We start from the raw sequence: 11,846 nt of genomic DNA on the forward strand, positions 1-11,846 counted from the left end.
AATCTGCTGCAGTTAAGGAGATTGCAGCAGCCAAAACATATTCCTTCTTTCATTGCAGCACAACCCAACCAAAAAACCTTCTGAGGAAAATGAAGAGTCTAATACTCCCCAGTCATTAATCCTGTGCTGAATTCAAAGTATAGCCAAGATAAAGGATTGCTTTATAAAATGTGAGATTGATAGTCTATTAGAATTCCATGTTTTGCAGTAATCTTTCAATATATTTACTTTCTATCATTAAAAGAATGAGGGTTAAAAAACATTTTATTTCTTATAAAAGTATCCCATATTCCTAAGAGCAAAGAATGTGACCATTTAGAGAGATAATCAATATTAAGATTTAATTTTGACAGTAAAATTATATACATTTATATATAAGATTATATAAAATGAAACCACATTTATGTTATGCTGAACATTTTTTACTCAATAATGCATGGGAAAATTCTATGTCATCCATTGTTGTTTCAGTTTCCATGAAAACAACTGATCCAATATTCTAAATAATATAACCACTCCAGTGGGCAAACCTACAGTTTAATACCGCTCTTCAATAATCTATATTAACCCATCACTTATTGTTAACTCTGTAGGGTTTTTTCCTCTCACTTTATTAATATTGCAATGATTATAATTGCAGCAAAATCTTCACGCATATCCATAGTTATTTTCTTGGGCTATTCCTAGCAATATAATTGTTGTGCTGATGAGTACATATTTAAGGCTTTTGATATGCAATGGCAAACTGTTTCCTGGAGGTGACTAATTCCTGTGTTCACAACTTAATTTGAATTATGTGGCCGAGATGGTTAGTTGTCCTATAGAATCCATTTGTCTCAATGTTTTCTTTAGTAATAGAACCTTCCCCATTGAGTTATAGCTTGATCTTGGCTACCCAGGTAGGAACTATATTCTCATCCTTCCTTAGAATCAGATTGATCATATGATTTAATTCTGGCAAGTGACATGTACACCAAGTGATATAGGCAACTGCTGGGCCATGTCCCTAAAAGGAAGCCACTTGCCCTCCACACCCTCTTTTCCTCCTCCCAGGGCTCAGCTTAGTTACGGGGAGCCATTGTGGACCAAGCAGACCTGGGAATGATGGAACCACAAGAGAGGAGTATCCCACGTCTCAGAGCCAGTTCGTGGAACAGGACTGCCCTACCTCTCAGACATTTATATGAGAGTGAAATAGACATTCTATCTTGGTGTAAATCAATGTTAAATTAGCCCAACTAGTACCCTAAATAATATAACTACTCCAGTGGACAAACCTAAAATCTTTGGAAATTTGAAGCAGAATGGTAATGAGAAGGGGGAAAGTAATGATACGTCTCTGAAAGCTACTTATTTTCCTGAAACCCACGTATTTGTGCCATCAGCTTTACAGTTGTCCTCCAGCAGGACATACTTTATGCCTGTGGCTATAAGTGATACAGTGGTTGCTGAAGTCCAACATGTCAAAAATGAGGATATGAAGAAAATTCACCCTGTGCCTGAGGTTGGCGGGGATTGCTCCTCTACCTCCAGAGTTTCTCTCCTAATATCTCGGTTATGAAGGTTTTTGTTTGATAAAGTTTTGGGACCTAAAGTTGAATTATTCTGGCTACATGTTCTTTAGACTGTTCCATATTCCGGCTCCTGGAACATACCAATGAGACCATCCATAAAATACATGAAATAAGAAAAGCCTCTCATCTATCCCCAATTGTTCTCAAGGAGCCCATCACTCTGGTTTCAGCATGCCTGTCAAAAAGAGCACTGAAAGGAATAAGTGATAATAGATAATGGGCTACACTTAAAATATCCAGGTCATGTGTAATAACAGATCAATTTTAAAAGAAGTTGACTAGAGAGAAATAGCAATTAAAAAACTTAGTGAAAGAAAGGCCCAACACTGGGATGTTTACAAATAATGTTCGGGTACAGATATGGTCTATGAATAGATCCACATACAACAGCATTTACTCTCTGTGGGAAGATAAATATCTGATTACTTGGAGCTAGGGAAGGGTCATTATGTTTTAAGGAAAAGTCACTATAATCTTAAGGAAAACAAGTGGCCTGAATTCAGGACAAATATTTGGAAGCATTTAAAATGAATCTATTAGAAGCAATAACAATGTGAAGAAGAGGGAAGAGTTTGTTGAAAATTTTGCAAAATTATTCTTAGACCCATTTTTTAAAGAAAGAAGAAATTTCAATATTTATATATCAATGTGCTGGGCTGTTTGCAAAGATAGCCACAACAATTTCTCTCATCTTTATTCTGTGCTTTTTTTCAATGTGACTTTGCAATTCCTCCCATGAAGAGGAGGAGACTATTTCCCTTCCCTTTAATACGGGCTGGCCTTGTAACTTGCTTTGGCCAACATTTGGTAGAGTAACATAAGAGGATGTCCAGCTTCTGTTCTTGTCCTCTTAGAAATCAGATACTGTACAAGAAAGCCTGAGGCAGCCTGCTGGAGCTGCCACATGCTCTGGCCAACAGTCCCAGCCAGTTGCCAGCAAGGTAAGTGAAGCCATCCAGGACCAACCAGTTGACCTGCCAACTGACCGCAACAGCATGGTTGAGTCCATGGTTGCTAATCCCCAGTATTGTGAGCAAATAAATGGTGGTTGTTTTAAGCCACTAAGTTTTAGGGTGGTAAAATACTCAGAAATAAATAATTAATACAGTTGATAAATTTAAAAATTAATTTGTAATTCTTCTTCTTCTTCTTTTTTTTTTTTTGTGGTGTGCGGGCCTCTCACTGTTGTGGCCTCTCCCGTTGCAGAGCACAGGCTCCAGACGCACAGGCCCAGCGGCCATGGCTCACGGGCCCAGCTGCTCTGCGGCATGTGGGATCTTCCTGGAGCAGGACACGAAGCCGTGTCCTCTGCATCGGCAGGCGGACTCCCAACCACTGCGCCACCAGGGAAGCCCTGTAATTCTTCTTATACCTCTTACCAAACGACTCAGTTAAGGGTATTAATTTACCTGAATGGAGGTGTTTCACTGTTGCTTAGAAAAAAGTCCTCACTTGCTGTATACTGTCACCACCAATTAAATACACTGTTATTGCAGAGGTAGGCTAGTTCCTTGCTGCATAAATTGGGAAGGTTTGACTTCAGCTTATGATAGGTCTTTGCGTGAGTGGCACTGTATACAAGGCAGAGTTATTGGTCACAAAATACCTTTAATAAATGGGTGCAAATATATACCAATGATGGAAAACTTACTCTGTGGATGAATGATGCACATATTTTTAAAAATGTAGTTGAATTTATCTGAAGATAACTGAAGCTTGCTTTGATCTACTGACTGATTAAACTTTTTGTTCAATATAGCACAGTGATCCTTTGGACCTGAAATTGGTTTGGTATGGCTTTTAGGTGCATTGATATTTTTACAGGATGATTTATGACTTATGAAGAGATTCATTTGCAATATCAAAGCTTAAATTAGAGTCAATTTGGCTGCTTTCCAATTTGAAACTTGCTATGTACAATGAAAAAGTCTTTAAGGCTGGAAAATCATTCAACAAAATAACTTTGTGATCTAAGTGGCTAATCAGATCATCTCTTTTATATTAATTTTCTACTTGTTCTTTTTTGACATTCTTTTTTCTAACTTTTATTTTTACTTAATTTTAGATTTACATAATAATTGCAAAAATAGTACTAATATTTCTTGTGTGACCTTCCCTAGATTTCCTGTATTATTAATATTTTACCTACATTTTTATCCACTTCTATTTATATATGATAGACATAGATAGATAGATAGACAGATGATAGATAAATAGAATATTTTACTGAGCTAGTTCAAAGTAAGTTGCAGGTATAGTATGCCCTTTCTTCATAAATACTTCAATGTTCATTTTCTAAAAACAGGGCAATTCTTTTCATAATTGCAATAGTTACATAGATTAGGAAATCGCTCTCTTTTGCTTTATTCCAAATTCATTTTTTTCAAATAGTATATCTCTTCTTCTAGGAGTACTTGTCTGTTTCTCATTTTAAGTTCAGAATTCATACAGACCTCAGAGTTCATCAAAGCATAAACTACTCTATTTGAAGCAATTTATTTTAGCATTTTAGATTAAATTACAGCTTCATCAGAAAATTAAATAATAACTTAAAGGATAAATTAATTACTTTATTTACAAAACTAATTAATTATAATGGCATAAATTTTTTGAAAGCTTGCTACGTTTGTGGCACCTTGCGGGTATTTTATATATCTTTATTATTTAATCAGAATAGTAAGTAATATATAACCAGTACCATTTTTAAGCACTATATTAAACACATTACAAGAATTATCAAATCTAATAATAAAATGGAAACTACTTATGAACCTTTCCTTCTATTTCACGGTTCAGGAGTAAGTGCTTTACATATAACACTCATTTAATCCTTTTAACATTATGATGGGGACACCGTTATCATTCCTATTTTACAGATGAGGAAGCTCAGACTACAGGGAAATTAAGTCCTTAATGGGAATTATCATGTCTATTTGAAGGAGGGGAAAATTTGAAATTTGAATAAGTTGTTACTTACCTGTATTAGTTTCCTAAGGTTGCTGTGACAAATGACCAAAAACTGGGTGACTTAAAACAGAAAATTTATTCTCTCACAGTTCTGAAGGCTGGAAGTCTGAAATCAAGGTGTCTGCAGACCCATGCTGAATACTCTAGGGGAGAATCTATTTAATGCCTTTCTCTTAAGTGGCCGGTGTTGCTGGCAATCCTTGGTATTCCTTGGCTTGTAGACACATCACTCCAATCTCTGCCTCCATCATCACCTGGCATTACTCTCTCTGTGTGTCTGTCTCTGTGTCTCTTTTTATAAGGACATCAGTCATATTGCATTAGGGACCACCCTAGTAACTTCATCTTAATTACTTCTTCAGAGAGCCTGTTTTCAAAAGAGGTCACATTCAGATGTACCTGAAGTTATGGCTTCAACATAATATTTTGGGAGGGGGGGACACATTTTGACCTACAACATTACCAAGGACATTTAGCTCGTTAATGGAACTGTAAGTATTTGAACACAGACTTATCTGACTCCAAAGCCCACGTTTTTAACCATTCTGTTCCATGCATCATACAAAACTTGAGTCACCTTCAGTTCTACTAGTTAACTAAATTATTATTATTATTATTTATTTATTTTTGTGGTATGCAGGCCTCTCACTGTTGTGGCCTCTCCCGTTGCGGAGTAGGCTCCAAACGCAAAGGCTCAGCGGCCATGGCTCATGGGCCCAGCCGCTCCACGGCATGCGGGATCTTCCCGGACTGGGGCACGAACCCGTGTCCCCTGCATCGGCAGATGGACTCTCAACCACTGAGCTACCAGGGAAGCCCTAGTTAACTAAATTATTAATGACCATGGCAATGATCAAAACAAAATAATCTATTTTTAATAATAAATACATAATTTAGATACTACTGGAAAAACACACAGATAACTGTTTCAAAAAGTGAATGCTTGAATTTTAACTCTTTTGAATTATAAATATAATATTTATTTTTTAAGAAATTAAATGACTTTTTTACATAAAAACTTCAGTTGTTTCTGCTGCTACAAACACAAACATCCCATTCTTTTTTTTTTTTTCAGGATTTTCCATCACAATTTTATTGTTAATATTTCCTTCAAATAAAGAGCAAAGATTTCCCTGCAGGAACAATTTGAAACAATACTGAGATATGATAGAACAAATATGCATAAAGTATCAAACATCCCATTCTTAAGGAAAATTTTGTATCAAAAATCTTTGCTTGTCTCTGCTTATTAAAATATTTTTATGTCCTTGAATAAAATTGTGTCATTTTATTTATATAAGGTTTGTACTTTCTTTTAAATTTTATTTTATTAAAAACCCTAGTTTTATTACTTTAAATTTAATATTTTCTTATATCTTTCTAATATTTATATAGATGTAAAATTTGTTTTTTAGTGTATCTTTTAACAATATCTTACAACTAGTTATTATCATATAGAAAAAATCTTCAGTCTTTATTTTGTACTTGTGTATCTGTGCTCACCTAGTAATTATATCTAATAATTATAAGCACAATTAATATTGCTCTATAACACAAAAATATTAATACTATTGGCTTAATCAATTTCTCTAATTTAGGACATTACATTTATTTTTATAGATCCTTAAACATCTGTACTATAGAGGAGAGCTTTAATCTTAACTGAACAGTTAAATCTACAGTTCACCTTATTTCAGCTTAATCACATACACTATAGCCATCCATGTATATAGTAAGAGCATTCCAGCTGGTTCCTTCTATGTTTTCTTCTAGTGTAATACATTCTACATACCAAGTACATACCAAGGACAGCATAACCCTGGTAAAGCTCAAATGTGGTCAAGTCACTCTCTTACTCAACATCATTCTGTGGTTTACCATTGACGTAAAAAATACTGTCTGTGAACTGCTTTCAACAAAGGAATAACCAACCAAACAAAACCAAAGCAAAATATTACTTAGAAGTAAGAAACAGGCAAGAAGACTGTTTTGAGTTATATGAAAACAGGGTGAAAATGACTCAAGCACCATGAATTCAAGGCATTAATTCAAATATGAATAATTAATCACTTATTTTACTAATTTTATCTTTATTTTGGTAGAATTTTTGCATCTATTTTAACAACTGAAATTGGTCTTTAATTTTCTTTTCTTACCCTGGGCCAATTTTCCTTTTAAAATTTATATTAGTTTCGATAGATAGATAGATAGATAAAATAGAAATATAGATATTTTATCTAATTTATTACCTTGCTTAGTCTTGCTAGACATTTATCCATTTTATAGTTTTTTTCCAAAGAACCAACTTTTAATTTTGATAATTTTTGTTGGGTTCTGTTTCCTGTTCCCTATGCTTAAGCTATCCTCTAGATTTCTCATTCAGCTTCCATGATACTGTTGGCAATAATCTTAGTTATTGCTTTAAAACCAAGATTTAAGTATCACCATTATTATTATTATTATATTTTATAGTCACACATTTTATGCCCATCACTTTCATCTGTGTGACCTTGGGCAACTCTCTGATAGTCTCTAAGCCTACAGCTCTTCATCTTAAGATAGATAACTCTAGTACTTATAGAGTGGCTATGACAATTAAAATAATAATTTAAAGTGCTTAGCACAGTGCTGACACTGATAAAAGTTTCTCATATAATGGTGATGATGATGATGAAGTTGATAATTATGTTAACCATATGATATTGTGTCTATTTAAACTTTTTTTTTTGATGTGGAATATTTTTAAAGTCTTTATTGAATTTGTTACAATATTACTTCTCTTTTATGTTTTGGTTCTTTGGCCTCGAGGCATGTGGAATCTTAGTTCCCTGACCAGGGATCAAACCCGCACCTCCTGCATTGGAAGGCGAAGTCTCAACCACTGGACCACCAGGGAAGTCCCTATTGTGCCTATTTAAATCAGACACAACATTTTGGATCTTTTTCTTGTTGTGTTATCTGAACTTGTATTTCAATGCTCCATTCTATGTGATTTCCATGAATATTTACTTATAAGAACTTATGAGGAAAATAAGATCTTATCTACAGATAAATTTATTTTATTTAATTTAAATGTTCTGCATGGACTATTTTAGGCAATTCTTCACATGTGCTTCCAAATAAATTTTAATGTCTTATAGTTTACATACTTATAGTTTATCTTGGGACTAATGAGGTAATGTCTAAAAAGAACTGTGAATTCTTTGGAGGACATACAAGGTCAGAGTCCAAGTTGTGTCAGCAGTTATGCTTGTGTTTATAAACTAGAAAAATGTCTTTTCTACCTCATAGGGTGTGAGTTGCCAAGAACTCATTACTGTTATTTGAAGAGTTATTGTTATGAGGAAAGAAGAGTGGACAAAGACACAGGGACTGATGGAAAGAGGGAAATACTGGGACCTAAGTAGAAAGAGTGGAAGCAGAAAATACTGAAGTAAAGCAGATTTGAAGAAACAGAACAATGAGATAGGGTCATCTTAGTTAGTAGCTATGTATGGCATGGTGTTCATCACTCTCTTCAAAACGCTTTCCTTCCTTTGATTTCAAGAGAAAACATTTGCCTGGTTGTATTCCTTTCATCTCTGCCTATGTTATCTTAGTTCTATTGCTGGCTCTCCCTCATCTCCCTGACTTCCAAATGTAAGAGTGTTCCAGCACTCAGTCATTGACCCTCTTTTCCATCTACATATCCTCCTTTAATGATCTCATATAGACTCATGGCTTTAAATATCATCTATATGCTAATAATTCCCAAATGTATTTCTCCAGCTTGGACCTCTCCCCTGGAATCTAGACTTGTATATTAACTGCCTATTTGACATCTCTACTTGAATGTCTAAGATATATCTCAAATTTAACATGTCCAAAACTGAGCTTTGAATAACTTCACCCCACCCTGGCCCTGGTCTTTTGAAAACCTCCTTTCATAATCTTTGACATCTCAGTGGCCAACCATTTTCCCCCTTTTTCTCAGGCTCCAAGTCTCTAGTCATTCCTGGTCCCTCTGTTTTCCATCACACTCCATGTCCAATCCAACAATAAATGGTGTCAACTCTATCTTCAAGATAGATTCAGAATCTGAGCACTGCTCACCACTACCAGTTCCACCTCCATGAGTTATAATTGCTTCCTAACGGGACTCCCTGTTTCTATCCTTGCCTTTGCCATAAGCCTTCAAATAGTGTGTTTGACAGAATCCAGATTTGGTAGGGCATTTCTGGCTATATGTCATTTGGTATCTTATAATGCATCTCTAGCATGGCTAGTATCACACCAGGAACTATTATTTAAAAGATGTTTAAGTCTTTGCAGATGGTATAGCCTTACTCCAGAACCCCAGGGGACTTCATTATAATTTTCTCACTAAGCTTTACATAAACCTTACATAGCATCTTTTCTTATCATAGATATACTTAAGACCATAGGGTCTGTCAGATTAAATGATCCAAACATTAGGGCCTCTTACACCAAAATCTGGAAATCTAGACCTGCTACAAAGCCTTTTCCTGCTCTGTGTGCTTCTGAAATTTTGCAGCTTTTCATATCACTCTGCATAATGGCTAAGACTCTCCAGGTATGACCCACCAGACATGGAACTTCCTCCTTTGTGGTAGGAGGTATGAGATGCATTAATTGGTCTTTATTTTGGAAGGTATTTCTTGGAATGCCACAAACCACTGGATCCCTAAAAATTTTATTAATCATAATAAAATTATCTTAACTTTTTATAGTTTATATCTCACCCCCTGAAGTTCATGGGCCTTCCCAAGGACTCCAACATACTTGCTATTTGTTGTTTATCTTGTCTGATTAGTATAATGCCATCAATATAGTGGACCAATGAGATGTTCTTCTGGATGCAGAACCAACATCCAATATCCAACACTGCAAAATCTACCTCTATCTATTTCCTCCTGAATTCTGCCATTAAATATATTCTAAGTCCTATAGTTTTTTTCATGGTATTATCTCTTTCCTCTCTCAGGAAGCCTACGACATCTCTGGACTTGTTACATGGTGATTTGATCTACTTGTTGGTCTAAAGGTCAGGAAGGAAAATTAAGGAAGTTCTTGAGAGGGCAAGAGTTATCTTGTGGGGACAGCCAAATGTTTTCTGGAAAGGGTGAAACATTGACCTTAACCAGAAAGAGTAATTCACCTTGTCAGGCTCACAGGATTCACTGGATTTAGGGAGCCAAGATTTTCAAGTTCATCAATCCCAGATGTCCTCATCATGTTTTATAGTTGCATAGCTACCTTGTACTATAAATTCACCCACTACCATCGATAGGGTCCTTATTACCAGGAGAGTAGATAATCTAGCTTTAAAATCTAATTGTAGCTTCTTTCTTCTCAAATCTCTCCAGAAAGCAGACTCTGAGATGGAGAACAGCTTGCAGGAATTTTCATTAGTAAGTGCACTAAGGATCAATACTTTTAGGGTAAAGGCAAGAAAGAAGTTCTGGTAACTTGTGAATATGGGTTATAGCGCAGCCAAAATACAACTTTAGCTCACTTTGCAAGGAAATCTGAAGCTGGAATGACCTTTTAGGGTTGTCCTGAGGTGAGGCAAGAGGGCTGGGTATTTGCAACCCCAATTTAGTCGCAGGTTTTTTGGGTGATGGGGCAGCATGATCTTGGACAATGTATATCTCTTTTATTAGAGGCAATTTTCAAAGAGGTTGATAGCTGGGAACAGTGCATGACAGATCCTTACCAACCTCCCAAGTTTGGAATCAATATTGTAGAGATTTCTCCTCTACCAAACCTAATTTTTGGCTAATCTGGAAACTTTACTAGGTCAAATGAGTCTCTATTTGGGAAAGTACCAACAGTGTTTAAGATAAATAAAAGTCATAGACTTACTTGTAGTTGGAAATGATTGAGAAATCATCTAGTAAAATTCTTGAGTAGAACCTTGAACCTTATTGGTAGCATGTTCCTCACATCTCAGGACATGTGCACTGTTGGAATACTGATTTCCAGTTTCAGTAGTCTGATCATTTTGAAAAAAATTCCCTTCTTGTTGAGCAGACTCTGCCTTCCTGTCACTTTTACATTTTCCCCTACTTCTGACATGAAGAATCATATACATAGATCAAATTCTAATGAAAGTGCTTCAGATGTACAAAGATGACTCTTAAATTGTGCACACACACCCCCATCCCCTCACTCCAACTACTGTTATGTGGTCTAGTTTTAATGCCATCATAGTCTGGTTACTATCTTCTGACTTCATTCCAGCTTGTCAATTTTATCTAAGTGTAACTTTCAGGACTGAATACAGTGCTCCAAGGTATGACTCGCATAGGGAAAAGGAACTCCTATTTTTTAAGACATTATATTTCTATTCTGTTAAGACAGCTTCATATTTTATTAGCTTTTTTGGCAGCTACAAGGTACATTTTACACAAGCTTGAAAACTACTATATCATTGTTATAATTAAAATACAAAAAACAATGTTCTATTTAATTAATTGATATGGACTTTCCTATTATTTTTTTCCTTTTTTCACCTTCCAGAAAATTATGACAGTGAGATCTCATTCTACACCATTTTTGAGAGAGAAGTAGTACAAATAGAAATGAAAAAGAGAACTTCCCTGGTGGCACAGTGGTTAAGAATATGCCTGCCAATGCAGGAGACATGAGTTCGATCCCTGGTCTGGGAAGACCCCACATGTCGCAGAGCAACTAAGCCCATGTGCCACAACTACAGAAGCCAGCGAGCCTAAAGCCCATGAGCCACAACTACTGAGCCTGCACACCACAACTACTGAAGCCCATGCACCTAGAGCCCGGGCTCTGCAACAAGAGAAGCCACCACAATGAGAAGCCCACGCACCAAAACGAAGAGTAGCCCCCCCTCGCTGCAACTAGAGAAAGCCTGTGCACAGCAACAAAGACTCAATTCAGCAAAAAGAAAAAGAAAAAGAAATGAAAAAGCAAACTTAAATAGAAGTAAAAATGAAGAGGTGAGAACATACCCCCAAGTGATGAGAAAAATAATCTGTGAAGAACCCAGTTCCTACACTGGGTAAAAACCTTGTATTTTATTTTTTAATATTCATTCTCTGAGGAAGGAATATTATCAAAGATCAGAGAAGAGGAAATGAAAAAAGAAAGTCAGCATCATAAACTTTAGTTATATGAATAGTTTTTCAGCTAACAAAGTTATGCAATTATGATTAGAAATTTTATAATGTTTTTAAACCTCTGCATTACAAGGTTAATTTTAAGCATCATATCATGAATATATTTCTTTTTTTTAAAGAGCCAATAATAATTTCTTATTTTCCCAGCCTT

At 35.6% G+C, this 11,846-nt stretch overlaps 1 protein-coding gene across 1 annotated transcript in view; it reads left to right on the plus strand.

Moving 5' to 3' along the window:
- LOC309807013 (uncharacterized protein) overlaps positions 1-11,524 on the plus strand; it is a 478,671-nt gene extending 467,147 nt beyond the window's left edge. Inside the window, exon 5 of the mRNA XM_082626175.1 lies at positions 11,064-11,524. The gene's annotated coding sequence lies outside the window, so the exon portion shown is untranslated. The remainder of the gene's footprint in view (positions 1-11,063) is intronic.
- Positions 11,525-11,846: the final 322 nt, after the last annotated feature.

This window comes from Mesoplodon mirus, assembly GCF_964341445.2.
Source record: "Mesoplodon mirus genome assembly, chromosome: 6".
Taxonomy (NCBI): domain Eukaryota; kingdom Metazoa; phylum Chordata; class Mammalia; order Artiodactyla; family Ziphiidae; genus Mesoplodon; species Mesoplodon mirus.